This window comes from Dermacentor albipictus, chromosome 10, assembly GCF_038994185.2.
Source record: "Dermacentor albipictus isolate Rhodes 1998 colony chromosome 10, USDA_Dalb.pri_finalv2, whole genome shotgun sequence".
NCBI lineage: Eukaryota > Metazoa > Arthropoda > Arachnida > Ixodida > Ixodidae > Dermacentor > Dermacentor albipictus.
Window position 1 is genome coordinate 72,978,961 of NC_091830.1, and position 19,659 is coordinate 72,998,619.

Genomic DNA, 19,659 nt, shown 5'->3' on the forward strand with positions numbered 1-19,659 from the left:
GTTGGCTGCAAATCACTGAATGCTTATATCTGGGATTCTATAACGGTTAGATAAAATAATTGAGTATATTCCACTGCCATGTGCACCAAAATATTTCAATGCGCTGCTCTGCAAGGTGTCTTTCAGATGTCCTGTTCTCCTCTAATGACTCCTAATAAAAAGCGGGAATATTATCAAGATACAACTTGACAATATCAAAAAGCACAGCCTTTGTTCGAGCTTACAAATTCCAACAAAAATTCCAGCCAAACTAATTATGTCGAGCAATTGCACAAGGAATCTTAATTACCTGTAATATTACCACACAGGTTGAAAAGTTGCGTGCGCAGGATTTCGCAAAGTGCGCAAGCCTGCACCCATTCTAGCACATTCTAACATATGCATTTATGGCACTTAACATTGATGCTGCGTTGAAGCAGTGGCACCACAGGAGCGAATCGTTTCGCGCGCCCTCCCGGAAGATGTAATATTAGGGATCCTCTTTAACCTACACTTTGTGCGTACTCATGTAGACCAGTGTAGTGCCAGGCAGAGGCTATAAAGTCATACGCTGAACTTGGCCCGCTGCTTCGCAGTCAATCAGACCAGAGTGCATGTCGTCTTCTGCACCAGCAGACGAAAATGGCATCGCACTTACTGACTGCGTATAAGCCTTTCCCTGAAATTAAACGCTAATGCACGAGTTTCTTTTCATCAGCAAAATCTAGACAAACTGCAGCAAAACACATCGCGAATTAGCAGTGAACAAAAACTTCTCAATACGTGTAATACAGCGCGGAATCTGAGACGCTCCGCACCATCCGTGAGTAAGATAATTTTATCTTCTTGGAAGGTTACCTGACCTTCCTTTGTGGTACATGGTCACGCGAGCATTTCGTTATCATCTTTGAAGCGAATATTCCCTATCATCGGTATATCAGTGGCGATTGTATCAGACGAAATGGCACCACGTGCTTGCCACGACAGCTTGCTTGTTTGACGTCCGCTGCCTACACTCATTCAAACCGCAGTATAGCAAGTGTAGCTTTCATGCAACAGTTCAGCTATAAAATATGGCTTGGTCTAGGCAGGAGGAGCTCTGCTTTTTCACCTCAAGAAAAAAAAAAGTGGCGAAATTTAGATAAACAAGACTTGACATCTACAACTCTGTACGTCAGGATCAGGAACCGTACGTGAAAACACGACATCGCAGTTCTCTGAGCTGCGCCTAATATTTTATCCAAAGCGGAAAAAAATGATACATTGCCACAGCCTTGTAGGAGACGCGAAAGCCGGTATAGAAGACGCATAAAAACACTTTATAATAGCAGTCAGCAGGACGTCGCTGTCGTCTGTTTTTTTTCCCACCCGCGCGCTACTTCATGGTCGTTTTTATGGCCTGCAGAGCATACCCACGGCGACCATATAGGATGTGGCATTTGCCCCTCCTCCGGGAAAAAGGAGGCATCGTCCCGATGCGCCAACCTCCTAAGGCAGTGCAAATATGGCGCCATTTTGAGGTCATGAGGAAAGTGTAGTTTCACAGGCAGCACATGCGCAATCATAGGCAGAAGCCGCCGGCGTATGGGGCACTTATGACTGTAAGGAACAACTTCATAATTCACATCGCTAATGCGGCGCAGAACAGTGTACGGCCCGAAGTACCTTCGCAGGCGCTTTTCATAGAGCCCCCGCCGACTAATAGGAGCCCAGACCCGCACCTTGCAACCGACCTTCTACGTGACGGGTCTGTGCCGAAGATTGTAGTGTGTGGCATCGTTGTCCTGATGTTCTTGGATTCGGAAATGAGCAACCTGCCTGGCTTCCTCTGCGCGCTGCGTAAACTCCTCGACACCAGTCTCCTCGTCACCGCACTCATGTGGCTGCATTGTGTCCAACATTGTTGTCACTTCCGGCCGTATACGATGTTGAAAGTTATGATGCGTGTTGTCTTTTCGCGAGCCGTAGTGTACGCAAATGTAACGTAAGGTAAAATCTCGCCTCAGTTCTTGCGATCGACGTCGATGTAGTACATACTCATCATGACTGCCAGAGTCTTATTCAAACGTTCTGTCAGCCTATTGGTTCGGGGATGATAAGCCATGGTCTTTCGGTGGGTGTTGCCACTTAGTGGCGAAAGGATATCCAGAAGCATGGCCATGAACGTAGCGCCTCTGTTATGACCACTGCGGAAGCACCATGCCTTAGGACTACGGCCTCAATAAAAAATTGTGCTTCTTCGGCTGCTGTTCCTCGTTGGATAGCACCTGTTTCGGCATATCGAGTAAGATAATCTGTAACGACGATTATCCATCTACTGCCGACAGTAAACAGTGCAAAGGGACCTGAAAGGCCCAAGCCATTTTTGTTCGAAGCGAGGTAGTGGTACGCGCGATACAGATCTCCTGCTTCACCGCTATGAAAGCATAGCGGCCGAATGTCAGGGGTGTGCCACCCATCGGTATTTCGAAGCGGGTAACCAGCAGGGAATTCGCCCTAAAACCGAGGCACAGCGATCGGCTGTCATCGATACGGCATAGGTGGCGGCGGCGGTGACCGTCGAAAATATGATGTCGGGGCTGGCGGTGGCACTTATGGCTGCGCCGTAGTGGTTGGCGGTGTCAGCAGCATCAAACTGGCGGGATGTGGACGTCAAACAGCTTCCGCATAGGCTAATCGTTGCGGCACCACCTTGCAGTTGGGTGACGAAAAGACCTGTCGAACGTCCTCCCGGACGATATCAGCGACAGAAGCCACCGCTGGTGCCATGGAAGAAATACCGAGCTGCCGGATCTCTTCATGCACAATCTCTCGTATGACTTCATGCCGAGACGTGCCGCAGCTCTCGGGCAGAATTGAAGCATTCGCCGGTGAGTTGTTGCGATCATATTGGCGGTACAGCTGCTCTAGTGCCAGTTCGGTAGCGGTAGCCTCCTTGGCAAATTCGGCTTCGTCGGTTAATGCCTCATCAGTCCGGCAAACAGTTCCACCTTCACTCCGAGCAAGGGATAGCTGAACTTCTTTTCTTCGGTCATATCAGGGTCTGCTCTTAGGGAAAAGGCGCGCCATATCTTCTGCAAACATGGCAAAGCTAACATTATGTTTTTGAATACGGGATTCCAGAAGGCACTGCCCATTGTCTCTTCTGTCGCTACTAGAGTATGTGCCTAGAATGCGGGTGCGGAAGGCCTCTTATTTGGTCAAACTCCTCTCCCGGCTCACAAACCACGTCCGCGCACTCTATTGAAGAGCAAAATAGGCATTAGTCAGCTTTTGGTGGGAGCTGCAGTCATTCTGACTGGCGACACGCTCGAACTGGTCCAGCCAATCTTGGGCATCTGCAAAATCGTCATCATGGATACTTTCTTGGATCTTCCGATTCTGCAGCGTCACCTGCAATGGGGTTGCGATGGCCATGGCGGAAGTAGGTAGATGAGGTAGATGGCAGTTCCTGCAGGGTCCTGTGAAAAGTTGAACTCGGGTGTCAGGCCTAGTAGGCGTTGACTGTGCCGGGGGAGAGGAGTTTCGACGAACGAAGGTGATTCCGCTTTCGATGTATGGCTCCGTGAAGGGGTGCAGAACATGAGGCAATCCAGCCCCGCACGTTCTGCAGTGTCACGGCCTAGTAGGAGACGGGAAAGCCGGCGTAGAGGACATATGCAAGTTGTTGATGTTGTAGCCTGTCACACGTGTGGCTACTACCCATGATGGGGGATTGGCGGGTGGATTAGTCCAAATTAATATGGAGCATAAATTTCCTAATATCTACGGGATTAGCATTGAATAAAGTAGAAATACCTGTTAAAACAAGATCACGAAGGTCATATGGAATGAATACCAGTTATTTTAAAAATACCAAACTACAATTTAGCAAGGCATTCATTCAGATTCTGTAAGGAAGGTTTGGACAGCGCAGCAAGCATCCCTGTGGCAGAATCCCAATGTGGACACCCCGCACGAAAGAATAGTAGATTCTGTCAAGTCCGGGCCAATTCTTCGAATAGATATTTCCAACAATCTTTTTCTTGCCGCTGTAAAGTGGCGACACGATAGAAGGACGTGCTCTATTGCCTTCTCTTCATTACGAAATGAACAGAGGGGGAGGGAACCAAACCCGACCTGTATAAACAGATATTCAGGGAGGGAATTCGGCAGTTTGATTTGTTCAAGTAGGCCTCAAGCATCTTTGTGTAACAGGATTCGCTATGCCAGGGAAAGGCTAGGTGCTTATAATCTGGAGAAGCAGTCAAATGTGAGTTTGATAAGGCTAGTCTATTTGACCGCATCGGAAATCTTGCCGCCATGACCTGTGCTGTCACTGTTAGGATAGGAAGAACTGGGCCGGATAGCGATGCCATTGCAGTGAATCGGCAATTTCATTAAAAAACAAACCTTTATGCCCAGACACCCAAATCAAGTGAACACATTGCACATGGGCAGGAACTAGTAGTGGAAGAGATTTAGCATGGGTGAGTTTAGCAGCGGTAAGGCAAAAGCATACAGAATGGGAGTCGGGAAGAATACCATCTATTGTAATCATTAGGTCTAATTTACGTAAAGCTAGGATTACTGCTAAAAACACGGATTACTGATTCAAGATAAAGACCACTCGAGTGGAGGATAAAATATTCCTATGCCAGCTTTTCCTCGCACTGTGAGGCATCTGTTGCAATGATAATGTTTGTTTCTAGGGTGCTTAGGTGGTCTTGCAACACGACGTTTTAGATGTCATAAGGGACCAGTTTCGTGTGGTTTGGGCAAGTGTCATTGAACCTAATCTCTGGGTAATCTGAATGCATAATATTAGGAATCACTTCGCGAAGTTGCATATTTAGTGGTTCAACTAATGTTCGCACAAATATATTCTGTGGGCTATCAAACCTGGGGCAATGAAAAGGAAAAAAAATATTCTGGCTCGGAGATGAAAATTATTTGAAGACGGCTTAATGGTGATTCATATAGCCTTAAGAAAGCAGGTGAAATCGGCATAAAATGGGTGCGGTCCTTGCTTCCAAGTATAATAGGGCACCTGCAACGTATTTTGGAAGGCCTAAGCACAGACGTAGCGCCTCTCGGTTCTAACAAAACTAGCGGCCGAAGCTTGTATGATGGAACACCTGAGAATAAAACACATCCAAATTCTAACACGGGACGAACCTACATTTTATATACGATCAATAGGGATTTTCTTCGCATACCTGTTCTTCGATTGCTCAACTTGCGCACAGTGTCCATTGTACGAACTTCTTCTGTTGCAATATATTCAATATGCGGCTGGCAGATAACATTTCCTTTGTAAATAACTCCAAGGTACTTGAGTGACTCTACTTCTGGGATATCTTCGAGATGATAGCTAAGCGATATGTATACTGGGTCATTAACGGGAAAACAAGGATAGCACACTTATTAGCATTCTGGTTTAAGTGTAAGCTATCCAGCCAGCATTCCAATTCTCTTAGATACGACTGCAAAATTTCATAAAGATAGTTTTGTCCCTGGCCATACCAAAAAAGGCAATGTCATCAGCATAAACGCAGGTACGGACACCTGGGCGAACGGGGATTCTGGTCAGTAAAATAATAAATAATACTAGTGAACGTACCGATCCCTCAGGCACACCTGTTGTTTGCTTATGTTTACTAGAAGCATAGACGCTTCAAAAACAATAGAATTCCCTGTCTTTTAAAAATTCATGCTCCCATGCTACAATATAGCTTGGAAAGCAATGGCTCTGTAACCAATTTGTTAAAATTGCATGTTCAGTGCTGCCATAGGTTTTACATATATGTAAGGTAACTAAAGCCGCATATTGTTCTCTCTGTCCGGCGATATTAATGCGACTTTCAAGGTCTGCATGCGCGTGCCATATTCAATAGCCAGATCAAAATCCAATTCGGCAAGGACTCAACAATTCATTTTCGTCAATAAAGTCTATTATATGTCCGAAAAGCACTCTTTCAATAAGTTTTACTATGTTTGGTGTCAACGCTATTGGTCTGATGTTGTCGATAGTATTCCTTGCCCCTTGCTTTTTAAGTACCGGAATTATTTTGAACTTCCGCTCTTGTGGAATCCGTGCATTACTAACAGAGCAGTTTAGGAACTTCAGGAGCTCACTTGGAGCTTCTTGTAATAAAATCTTTAACATTGCATTTGTTAATCTGTCCGGGCCAGGCGCTGTAGTTGGCAGCCGTAAAGTGCCTTCTGCTACTTCCGAATAGCATATCTCTTTCTGCAGAAGAAAGAACAGACGTTTGAAGGCGCGCTGCGAAACGGCTCTGCAATCCTTTAGCCAATAGTTCTAAGGACTCCTACATTTCCTCTGAGGTATAGATGGTTGAGTCTACATTAACGCTCATAGGGAGTTGGTTTCTAAAACGAAGGTAATTAAATATATCACGTGTGTTTTTGGATCTAGATAGGTAATCGAAACGGTTTTTATCATACTGATCTTTTGCGTGTTTAGTAGTGCGTTTGAAGGTTGCCGAAATATACTGATATTGTTTCCAATTTCGTGGGCTATTATTATGTAGTTTTTTTTCCAAGCAGCTTCCTTGATCGCTAAACTCATCTGCATTCACTGTTCCACCAAGGACTAGATGAGGAACGCTTGGCTGAGCTCCGAATTCAGACATTTTTGGGACATCTGTAACGATGAACAAATATTAAGCCAATTTCTTCGTGATTACTATTAGTTAGTGACGCAATGGTGAAGCGCAAGCAGTCCTTAATTTTTTTGCAATTCCCAAATAGTCTGCCTTGTCATTCAACTGATCTTAAAGGGCATGCAATTTCACAGTGTACCGAGAGACCATCACTGTATGTACAGAAATCAAACGTAGTCCAAGATGTCACGGCGACACTTTTGCTAGAAAACGTCAAATCTAACACTGAGTGAGATTGCACGTGGCCAAATGTAGGGCATCTGATATTAAGTCATGAAACATTTTTACCTATGGTCCAGTCCCACAGACGTGTCACACATGCGTCTGTTCTGTAACCCCATGAGACGTGATGCGAGTTGAAGTTACCAGTAAGGATGACTTAATTTTTGCAGCTGGCAAGCTCACTATCCAATTGTTATGTACTTTGTACGCCCGTAAGGGAATGAGCATTTATAATCGGAAATGAACGGTAGCCTGGCATGATAAGGTGCACTGCCAAAATTTCACATTCCGGGGACATTAACTTGAAAGCCATTTTCGCCTAATGACACAATTTAGATGACAACAACATCATGAAACCACCTCCTAGTGCAAGACCCTCTAATTGAAGAGGTCGAAAATCATTGAAATGAACATTTTTCTCAAGAGTAAGCGAGGTTTCCTATAAGAATATGACGTCAGGATTAACATGAGTTGTCAAGCAATTTAAGACTGTTGAAGCAGAAAACAAGAAACGACAGTTCCGCTGCAGCACTTTTAAAAAAGCTATAGTGATGATCTAACTAATATTATTACTTTTGCGACTACCGTCACAATGAACCTTCTTGGATGCCAGTGAGAAATAGGATTACCCTTTTTTTTTGGTATATGGACAAGACGCAGTTACTGGAGATCCAGTTCGCTTTTGCGGCCTGGTATCATGGCCTGTTTCCAAGTCAAGCTGCGAGTCTGACTGACACGAAGAACAAGGATCGGATCCAACAAATGTTGGGTCCTATGTGGTACTCGGTGCTAGGACTGAACTGGCTACCTATTCTGTAGCACAAGCAATCGATTTGGTGATTGGTGTTGCAGCTGTTTGCAAGAGCTGTGTCATCTGCGCTGTAAACACTTGGGAAATACATTCGGTAATACTTGTGAGAATATGTTGCATAGCCTTTGCCATTGCTTTTTCTACTGCTGATTCAATGTGTTTAGACACGTTATCTTCATGGAAAGTAAACTGCATCGCAATGACGCCAGCGTATCCAAAGGCTCTTTCCTTAACGACTATAATAGCTTCTCGCCGCGTACATCGTCACCTGTCAATTATCTGGAGTATCTGTATTTCGTTAGGTCTAGCCGATCAGTTCCCATAGTCAGCCACATGGTTTCCTCCACATAGGCAGCCCGTTTCGACTTCAGCTGTCCGCTCATTGGGGGAATGGTCTTTACCACAGGCACGACAGCGTCGATTAGATTTGCAGCCTCCTGCACTATGGCTAAAACGCCAACAGTTTCGACACTAAAGTGGGCGGGAAGCGAGCTGTTCCACTCTAAAAATAAGTGGCCACACCTTTAGTTCAGATGGGCAGGACATCTCAGCAAACGTAGCAATAACCGATTAAGAGGCAACATTTTTCACCATTTACGAGTCGGTTAGATCGGTATACAGCTATGACGCCAGCATCAGACAGTTTCTGCAGAGTCTCAATTGGGCTAAATGGGGAGTCTACGCCCCGAACGCCACTTTAGTGCACGCTAGATTAGGAGGAACAAACGCGCGCACCAGGATAGATGACACCAGATTCGACCTGCAACACAGGTCGAATCTGATGACCTACAAACTATCCCACCACTTTCCAATTGTCGAACATCGCTTATCATCTGGAAATGACGCGTCATAGCTTGGAGCTCGGCCTCAACAGCCTGTGGGTAGTTCCGCCGCATGAATCCACCGATCGAGGGCACCTTCATGACAGGGATGCTGCTAACACTGCTGTGGAAGAAAGATTGCAAAGGCAAATCAAGGAGAATGGGAGGCTGACCAAGGGCTGGGCCCTTGCGCAGGAGAGTTTTTAGACATCAGCACTGCTTCAGTAGCGAGATAAGTCCTACAAAAATAAGATAAGTAAGGTAACTAGGTCAAATCCTGCCAAAACTCAGCCAAACCACCAAACAAGATCCAGCTTGGGCACACCGGGGCGGAGAAACGAACGCGGCCATAAAAAGGCTTTATAATAGCAGTCGACGGGACGTCGTTGTCGTTTCGGTATTCCCACCCGCGCGCCACTTCGGCGTCGTTTTCATGGCCTGGCACGTACCCGCGGCGAGCATGTAGGATGTGGCAATCACACGCGCAACTCTCAAATATACCACTAACTTCTCAATATCACATTTGCAAAACCTTTTGAAAAGTTGTAACAAATTCAGCTAAGTTGCAATTTCGTACACGAAATTTGTCCGATTTAGGTGCTGTTACGGATGCAGTTTATATAAACGCGACATTTGCTGTTTTATACTGAGGGCCAGAGTTGCTATCTTCTTACTTATATTTTTTTTTCAGATTTACCTATTTCCGGCAATGTTTTAAAAGATGTCATGGCCTTAATTAAAATTCTGTTTGGTGCAATCACTGTATTTTAGGTCGGTTCCTAAATGCAATTATTCTCACTAAAATCGGTTGAGCGGTTTTCTAATAAAAACATTCTTGTGTTCACATTATTTGAGCAGCCATCCTTGGAGATATGCCCAAGCAAAAACTTCCTCTGTAACAATGGATCACGCCAATATCTTATAGGAAAACGGTGAAACAGAACCATGACGTGCACCTAACCCAGTGGCCACAGTGGTGAACAAATGAAAAAAAAAATCCCCAAAGGTTACGATATTCCCTAATGCTAGTTTTTAGCAAAGCAATTTATGTTTTTTGAATTCGCGATATATTCAAGAAATTATTTTATTTCTGAACGAGAGGGTGCTCTCGGCGGCAGGGCTGAGCTTATGCTCGGCCAGCTCGTTTAGCTGCTTTAGCAAGCGAAACACTTCCACCGGTTTCGCCACTCATTTTTTTTTTCAGAAATAACTGAGTGACAGACACTATTTTGTATTGTGATTATATTGCGACCTGTTAGTGACAGTGAAGAACACCACAGTGCCGAAACTGTGACTTATATTTTTAACTATTTATTGGGCGGGAATGTACCCAGCAGAACAAGTAACACTCAAGCACAATGGCAGTGGCTAGTAGAGTCGGCGATTGTCGGAAGTCTGTTCTGTGGGTCACGTGCCATCGGCTTTTATACATCACTCTTCACAAGTTCCATCGTGATCGCTGGTGATCTCAGCATGTGGTGAGACTAAGCGATGACTTAATACTTCATTTCTTGCCGTCAGAGCGTGCGGCAAGTAATAGGCGTGAATTTGGATCGAAGTGGGCGTATGCGAGATAGCTTACTGAGAGCTTACTGAGAGCTTACTTAATACTATGTTCATTAAAGAAGTGACCGTAAACAAAAAGCAGTCCTATGTTTCTACACCACCTGTGCAGTTTTGAAATGTCCTGGGGCCGCTTCCGAACAGCGATAGAAAGGATACTGGAGCAGAAAAGGGCAGGGGTGCTGCCTTAAAAATGTATGTTATCTAAAAACCTCACGAATCGCAGCAAGCGCTGCCGCTGCGGCATTTCACAGTTTGTGCTTGCTTTCCTACGCGACAAAAATACAGTTGCTGGGCCATGGACGTCTCGTGCTGGGCTGTGATTGTATAAACATAGCTTGAAGAGAGCACTTGAAATTGGGGCCTAAACAGAGTGTTGGTCAAGTATGCAGAAGGAGCGCTTAAACTCGTGCCAACAGAATGGTTCCAAAGTGTGCACTGAGAATCGGGTACATTCAAGCCTGTACGGAGCCTCGCGACGAATAGGAGTGTCTTCGCTACGCAACGAAACGCCGTGAAGAACGCGAATGTATGTACACAATTTATAAATATAACAAATGATTGAATTGGGTACAGTCACAAATTCATTAAAGGTTTACCACTTCGGCCATCATGTGATGTGCCATGTAAGGCACTGTTAATGCTGTACTCTCAGAAATTACGAACATTGACGCGAAACATCGCCTCAAACAAACAACTCAGCCTGTGTGTTCTGTCGACTGCGTAGTCAAACAGCAGTGGTACACGCATGGTAAAGTTTAAGATCAACTCGCCACTCTCGCATTGGACTAAACGCTAATGAAATTACACACTATCCACCAACACCAATGCTAGTTATGGTTACTCAAAGCAAAAAAGCATACAAAGCTTCCCATACATCAATTGCCACAGAGCATGGGGTCTTCATATTTTTCTAGTATGATTGATTGTCCTCGTACACCTACTCACGGTTCGATTAGGCTCCATACCCGCCGTGGTTGCTGAGTGGCTATGGTGTAGGGCTGCTGAGCACGAGGTCGCGAGATTGAATCCCGGCCACGGCGGCCGCATTTCGATGGGGGCGAAATGCGAAAACACCCGTGTGCTTAGATTTAGGTGCACGTTAAAGAACCCCAGGTAGTCGAAATTTCCGGAGTCCTCCAGTACGGCGTGCCTCATAATCAGAAAGTGGTTTTGGCACGTAAAACCCCATATTTTTTTAAGCTCCATATTGTCATGCCTCCGGTACTAAATATTTAATTTATATTTAATTTATATGTTTAAATTCATCGACGTTGCCGACGCTGGGAGGCGGCTCTCAAAAGTTCCGAGTTGGCAGACCAGCTCTGGGCCGTCCTGCAAGCCGAAGATGCCGCCCGAGTCCATCGACTTCGAGCCGCCACCTGATGGCCCCTACAACCAAACCTGCGGGGCCATTATTTAATAAAGTTTCTTCTTCTTGTTCTAATTGTTTAGTTATGTCTCCGAAAATGCATAAGAAATATTCAACATAACACACGACGAAAAAGATGTACAAAAGAGAAATCATAAAGAAAATACATTAGAAACACAGCTTTGGATGCCAATTCGTTCCAACTTTCACGAGCCATATACATCCACCTTGGATCGCGTTTTTACTGGTTGCAGTGATACTCGATGTCTAGCCGTGACTGTCACAGAAAGGCATCATCTGTTTACATCACAGTGTCACAGTACTATCCCAGAAGAACAACGTGGATGAAGAAGGCACTTTTGATCGGGCGCGTGCTCTCCACCATACGAATAAGCGATTGATTGCATTGTAAATGCATTGTAAATACATTTTCATGTTGTTTCTGCCTCCACATAACATCTCGGTGAATGTGGTGACAGTCTAACGCAAGACTTAGCTCCACAGCGGCTGCCAAGTCGCCACGCTCGGCATGTCTACCGGCGGCGAACCTGCGTAAGTGGAGTCACCCATACCAGCCGTCATCCTTAACCCTCCTCCTCACCATGGGACCTTTCCGGCACTAATGGCGATGGCCTTCATGTCTGCATTCGGCTCTATGGAGGCGTTAGCTCACAATACAGGTGGGACTAGACCTTGATGATTGCGAACATCATATTTTGTTCAAACAGAACAGCGAAGACCTGGTTCGATACTAACGAGGAGGGTCACAAGCGGGAGCGTTTGCATGACAAAACTTCGCGAGTTATTTGGCCAACGTGCAGGCTGCCAGCGTGCCGCTAATAACTTGCCTCGCATGTGCAGTCGTCTACCGAGTCATACCTAATGTACATTAAGAAATTGCTGGACTTTTTGCCGCAAGGTTGACGCCTATATGACAGAAGCCGAGACGGTTACGCAGGTACTGGAAGGGATCGCAGAGGATATGCATAATCTGATGGTGTTTAAACACTGTGCGACAGTCAACAAGATTTTTACTCCATGCGGATGATTCGAGAAGGCTAAAAGCCGACGTATCGCCCACTACTCCGTCCACTTTCCGCATATGGAGCGACATCAGCGTTTGAGGACGTCCCAATGGCTTATCAGCCTTCACCATCTGAGAATATTACGCGAGTGGGTCGACGTGAAATCGAAGCCAAATCGCCCGCACAATTAAAGGGGCCCTGAACCACTCTTTTGGGCTTGGGGAAATAACATATTCCGCCGGCAGCACGCGTTGCTGTGAGCATCTCAGTCCAGTTTTGCTTGCGTACGCGCTAAGTGGAGCGCGCAAGTGGATTGCGAAGTCACCTTTCTCTCACACGCTCTCTTCTTCAACAGAAAGCCCTGTCTTCGCTCTCTTCTGGTAGCTTTCATTCGTCACCAGAAGCTTTATTTCGGCATTCCCTTAGGCACCTGCTATTTGCCGATAGGTCACATCAAGCTGCAGTAGGCTACATGGCGCAGATACCGTGGTCGCTAAGGAGTGCCGCCACGAGTCCACTGGTTAAGCGCACTGAGGCTCGCTGAAGGCAACCGCGTTTTGCTTATCTTTAGCGCGGCGTAGGAACCACAGTCTGAAGTCGTGGCGTCTACGTTAGCATCCAAAATTTAATTTCAGCTGCGCGCCACGGTGACATTTAGAAGGCGGATCGTTTTTGGCGCGCCCCACTGCGCCGAGCCTTTGCAGTGCAAGGCATTGAAAAATGAACGGCAGCACTGCAGCACGGCAACGCCGTGTTTGATTGCCAGTAACTTCGCTTCTGCTGAACACATTGACGTACTTTCTGAAGTTCTCAAAACATTTTTAAAGTAGCCTATTCTGACTTCAAATGCCCTTCTCCACTTCGATAAAATGTGGTCCAGGTCCCCTTTATTACGAGGAGAGCCCAGTGATACCCCAAACGATCATATTACTTATGCAATCCGTTGTTTGGCAAGAACTGGCAAACGCGGGCCTCAAAACTATATGCTCTGTAAACCGCTCTTACGTTTACACTTCGGCCATTTTCAATCCCCTCCAACTGCGATGTACTACTCCGAATTATCGAGATCTGAATGTACGGAAGACGCAGAACAAGCCAATTCGTTTCCAATGCAGATGTGTTGGACACATTTCAAGGTATTGCCGAAGTCCTTGGTCCTCGCATTCTCGAACAAGCTTTTCTAGCCCGCTTTCCACAGCGAACTCCACACCAGGTAGCAACCGAAGCTGAACCAAAAACATCTGCCCAGATCACTCTTAACGCCGCCCACTACAGCCGATCACACTCACAATGATGTCTACCTTCTCGTTCACATACACGACGCTGTTTGCTAACCCCGTCTTACTTGTGGCATTTTCCTGCGGGAAACTGACGGCTGCAGCTGCTGAAGGAGACACTGTTATTACAATTTGTGCTTAAATTTTTTGTTGACGCTCTCTACCAATGCGAACCTGATCGACTATGAACTGGGTGGCCTGCCAATCAACCCGTTCAACACCAGTGCCGATATTTCTGTTATGAGCTATCAACCCCGTCAGCAGTTGAAGAAAGTCATGTCACCTACCCCATCACATATTGTATGTGTGGTTCCGACTGTTCCGTTGGTACTGTACAGCTTGACCTACCGAGTGTAACTGATCAACCCAAACCAATAAAGCATAGCCTCTGTGCTGCTGAGCAGCTCCACTTTCCGTCCATGCTGAGACTTGTGACTAGTATTGGTGTTACGCTCCTCCGCCAGTACAGGACGGTGACTATGGGCTCACTCCCATCACTGCCATTCGTTGTCAGGGTTAAGAATTCTAAAGATATGAGGATCACTGGCAGTTGTGAGGATCTCCAACGCATTCATTTCTCGACAAGGCCGCCGCGGTGCATGTACATGTTGCAGTACCGGTTAGAAAGGAAGAAAAGCAGGAGAGCGCCATATAAAGCCACAAATCCGAGAAGAGGTGAGTGGAGATAGAGTGGCTCAGCAAAAATAGCGGAAGTATTCCAGCACTAGGGCAGTAAAATCCCGCACGAAATTTCTTGCCAATACGGAGAATCAGTATTCCCGGAGTTGAATCATTATTCGGGTTTTATATGCCGTTACCACGATCTCATTATAAAAATACTACTTCGACTAACCTTTTCTTCGTGTGTGGTACTTTGCACGTAAATATAATAAACGAGCTTTTTCGCTTTTCCACCACATTGAAATGCTGCCACCAAAATGGAGACCCAACCCCTGACCTTGTGCTCAGCAACGAAATGCCATAGCCACTACGCTACTGCGAGGAGTCATTGCTGCCATATATCTCAGTACATGCGCAGGGAATTTGCTCTATGCACGAGTCTCACAAGAAAACACAGTAAACAAGAAACTGTAGGACTACTCAAGTGAAACATATTCACAATTACATTGCTGGTCCTTTTCAAATCAGAATTTCATTGCGCTACCTCTTGCAGCCCAATTCTTGTCCTATATCCCATTAGTGGGTACGAGCTATATAGGAGGTGCGTCCTCATCATCATCCGAATAATTATGTCTTTTTTATGTACACAGTGTTATATTACGTGCTCTCGATTTCCTACACATGACGGAACACCAGTTACTTCATGGTTTCTTTCATGAATACCATAATAAGCAGCAGAATGAACATCATCAGCGTGAACCTTTCTTTTGCGTAAACTCGTGGTGTAGCTCACTTTGTAAGCTTATTTGCCCTAATTAAGGGCAAATAAGTTGTTCACATCTAAATTAAAGACCGCTCGCCTATTTCTTCATTCTCTTGCAGGAAACGTTTATTTCTTCCTGAGTACACTGCAAACCATTACATTAGTGGCAACGAGTTTTACCTAAACCATATTTACCTAAACCAGTTTTACCTATCACCCACAGTGGGTATATGCCAATAATTGAGGCTTCCTCAGTGCCATCAACAACCGACAACAACGCAGCAATCCTGCACAAGCAAATGTGAGTATTGCATAGAAAGATGCTTTTCTTTAACCGCCTTGTTTATTCACTATTATGAGATTTATTGCAGAGTAAGCGTCACGTTCACCGAACAGCTGCATTCTCGTTCAGTGCATGGGACGATTGCTTCATGACTCTTGTAAAACGCAGTGTAGGAGGTTTTTTTCGCGCGGCGAGACGGGTTTTGATGAAGTTTTAATGATCAAGGAAAGGAAGGTTATATCCCCACCTAAGGGGTTCATGAATGACCAATTGAAAACCTACATAAACCTTGGCAACCGGCGTGCTCTTGTATATCACAGGTGAAAATGTGCTTTAGTAATGCCAAGCTAATAATATCATTGCATCGACAACACCTATCACAGGTTTTTATCAAATATTCTACCTGCCTCAGCGATCTGAGTTTTGCCGTTTTTCCAGAGTTTTACGAGGAAATGTGTGGCTGTGATAATTCTAGGCCGGTAAGATTAAGAGTTCATGAGAGTGGCTTGTTGGGCTAGTTTGTACATGGTTATACTAAGAGAACACCACCAAACTTGAAAGTAGAAAAAAAGTAGAGAAGCAGACATCAACAAATCGACAGGAAGGTGGCTGGACTAACAACTGAACTTCATTCGTGAAAACGATGTCCCCAAATCCGCACTGAACATGCGTATGGCACAGCAAAACAAAAACTAGGTTAACTCCTTATCTGTACACGTATACACTGATCAAGAAATGAAATCTCTTTCTTGGTAAGGAAGACAGATGGCGCGTCCACACACTTCTCAGGGCCAAGTCTATAGATGCGATAGGCTTCAATCAACTCTTTTTCTTGGTGAGTCTTAGCTTTCCTGAAGATTGAAACGTCACTGAAGATGGGGGGCGCTCTAAGGTAAAACTATTCCAAACTTTTCTATTCCATTTCTGCTACCAGCCCTCCGCGATCGGTCAAATACGTTTTTGGACTACCCCCACTTCACCTGTCTGTCACGCGACGTCACGAAAACCGCGATACGTCCCCATCTGGATATGACGTGTACGAACTGATTATGCATGATTTGACCCCCAAAAAAAGAAAACTAGTTAGTTCAGATTCGACGCCTTTTCGCCATTAGCCCCCGCTATTGGTCAAACGTTTTCGGGCTGCCCCACTTTATCTGCCTGCCACACGACGCAACAAAACCGCGAAAGCTCACCGGGTCAAAGTCACGTGCACGCATTAAAGATGCAATAATATGCCGAACAAAACTAAATTTTTTTTCTGAATAGCCGCAGACTGCTCCGTTCCGAAGGGAATAAAAGACGGCTGCCGACGATCGCTCAAGCGCTGTCTACTCGCATCTGCTGGAGAGCATGGGTTTATTTGCACAGAATAAGACTTCTTGAGAAGCCACGTAACGTTTTCGGGCACTTTCTGCACGTTTACGACCTCATTCGGCCAACTCTTCTTTGCTGAGGATCCGTTTTAGCGTCATTCGTAAGCTTCCGTTGCATGCCGCTGCCATTTTTGACCAGCTACTGCAAGCCAAGTAAGGGAAAGCGGACCAATCGCCGACGCCAGCACCGCCCTCTTCATCCGGTTATCGATTTTCAGTACACTGGCTCAGCCCCATCGAATCCCTCTCCACTTGAGCTTTCGCCTCGCCTCTTGTCAGCCAATTAGATACGACAAGCCGCTCAGTGTAGGTAATGTTATTCGTTTTTCAAGCAAACAAATGTGACCTCCTATGAACGAGGAGAGCGTTTGACTGGTGTGTTCAGACAACCCTGCGGGTGTCAGCCCTTTGCTTGCGTCGGTGGTTACGGAAATTTGACGTCAGAAGATTGGAATAAAAGATATTGGAATAGTTTTACGTTATAGGGCCCGGGATCACAACAGCACTCTTTACAATGCAACAGAAGATTACCGCCTGTGCCTGTCGGTATTAGGTTCGCATGCGCACGCATCCGATCATTCACACAGCGACCGGTCTGTCATATGTAATCTCTATCCCATCTCAAAGGAATAGCGTACTCTACGCATGTGCCACACTTGCGGTGCTTACGGTGCGGTAAGACTGCTCGCGTAAATAGTTAGACACCTACAGATTCATCTCAACCGAATGCAACAGAATGTTGGCATTGCGCACAATAACAAATACAATATTAGAGCTGCGAGAGGCGCCGTGTCTTTAGGTAACTTGCCCAGCAACAACGTGACAGAAATCGACGTAGGTAGTGAACGGATTCGAAAATGAAATAGCGTGTCAGTGGCGCTTATCTCAACACCCTATCAAAAAACGCCACCTGCTTCCATGTTGCGCGGGTGCCAAGGTTGCGATAATTACGAGTTCTTTTCGTTCTCATCCTTAAAATCTTTTTTTTTTCTGCTCTTGGCACATGTGATAATCCGAGCAGCAGTGACGCCATAAAATTGGAAACGGAATAGAACACGCTCCGCGTCGACTCCTGGCGTGAACGTGCAAAAAACGAGAAGACCACGATGAAGCCCATGACAGCGCTAGCTAGCGCTACTGTTGGTCTGCACCCGACATGGAGAAGGCAGAGATATCGACGTCAATGGTGGACCATTTCATATTACTTTGGGTACTGCCATACTGGGCCGCCCGCAGTGCCAAAGTACTACAGGCTGTAGCACCCAAGACGGTTTCGTTTAGAGACATTTTTCTTGAGGTAATAATATCACTTTGGGCCCTCAATTTCCCAATTGCGATGTTTCCTCTATAATATCCAATTAGGCATTTATTTAAGATATCCTTATAAACAATATGCAATATTTTACACAATACCGAGCTCCTAGTGGTCACAAAGACGCATAACCTGATAGAATATGGGGGAATGCCCTCACAAAATTCACCTTTTCCTAAGTTTCTGCGTGGCTTAAACAGGACACTGTACTTGTGACATGAAATGACACAATAACAACAATGGAAGAGGAGCAAGAAAAGAAGAGAGGAGTGGCAGGAAGGCCCAGAAGCCGTAGGTTTGGTTTGCTTCACTGCACAGGGAAAGGGGTTTAAGGGAAGAAAAGACAGGATGGGGAGGGAACAAAGTATTATCAATGTAAGTACGTGCCCCTATAAGTGCTCGCCTATAATCGGTCATTGAGGCCAGTCAATTTTATGAAACGTAGCAGTGCCCGCGCCGCTTTGCAAGCATGTCATGCCTGGGGCCAGAATTTCAGGCTCCTGGCCACCGAAAATGGTGTGCTAGCTAATCGGTTTAACCCCCTCCGAAGAACGTCACGTTCGATCTCATAGTGATTACGAAAACAAAACACATGCCTGATCGTCTCTTCACATTAGCACGAGTAACAAATCGTTGTGTCGGACATTCCAATAAGGAATTAGTAGGCTTTCCTAAAAGACACCCTTAAAAAGATGCGGCGCAGTAAAGTGGCATCATGGTGGGAGAAGTTTGATGGAATATGCGGCTTCTATGTAGGATCCGGTCGGTGGAAATGGCAGTTGTAGAAATTCAGGGCGTTTCACAAAGTTTCCGTCTATGTTTGAGCAAGTAAACGAACAGCCTTCGCACTGTCTGTCGTTTGATAAGAATATAGGAAGTGTCAGATTAGTTTTAAGGACCGACCGGGTGGCATCATCCGTAAGGTCGTTTCCGACGATGTCACAGTGCCCCGGAAGCTATTGGAAGATGATGCCATGTACGTTTATGAGGGCTTGACAGAGAACCTCTTTTGTCTCAAGCACCAGTTCATGGGTCTTGCGTCGTAAGGCTGACTGCAACTCTGAAGGGCTGCCTTGCCGTCGCAAATAACGACCCAATTTCAAGGTTTGGCTGGTGCAATGTAGAGCGGCACGTAGAGCGGCAGGTTCTGCTGCCGCAGAGGTCGTTAGGAGGGACACATTGAACGTAATTGCGACTTGTATATGCCGGGATGATGACAGTGCCTCTGGAGCTGGTGGCTGAGACAGATCCATTGGTGTAAATGTGCGTTATTTTTTCATATGCCTCGTTCAGTACTGACAGTGTGAACTGGCGTGAAGCCGCTGTTTATTGACGGGTCTGCGTAATTTCCGGCATCATGAGACATACCAGGGGTTGTCGTAGTCAACAGAAGGGTAACGGTGGTCTTGGTGCTGGTGTAAAGCCCAACGGAACGTAGCGTTCATGTGTCGCAACAAGTTTGGAAAATGTAGCTTGAGGTCTTTGTGCAGGCAAAGAAACTACATAGTGACTGGGTACTCGACACAGATGTCGAATGTGTGGTCTAAGGTTTTCAATTGTTATATATGT

General features: G+C 45.7%; 1 protein-coding gene across 2 annotated transcripts in view; it reads left to right on the forward strand.

The window, feature by feature from the left end:
• Positions 1 to 15,350: 15,350 nt before the first annotated feature.
• Positions 15,351 to 19,659, forward strand: part of LOC135898171 (uncharacterized) — a 143,081-nt gene continuing 138,772 nt past the window's right edge. Inside the window, exon 1 of one of the 2 annotated variants that reach the window (XM_065426974.1) lies at positions 15,351 to 15,420. The gene's annotated coding sequence lies outside the window, so the exon portion shown is untranslated. The remainder of the gene's footprint in view (positions 15,421 to 19,659) is intronic. The other variant, XM_065426984.1, reaches the window with a different exon arrangement.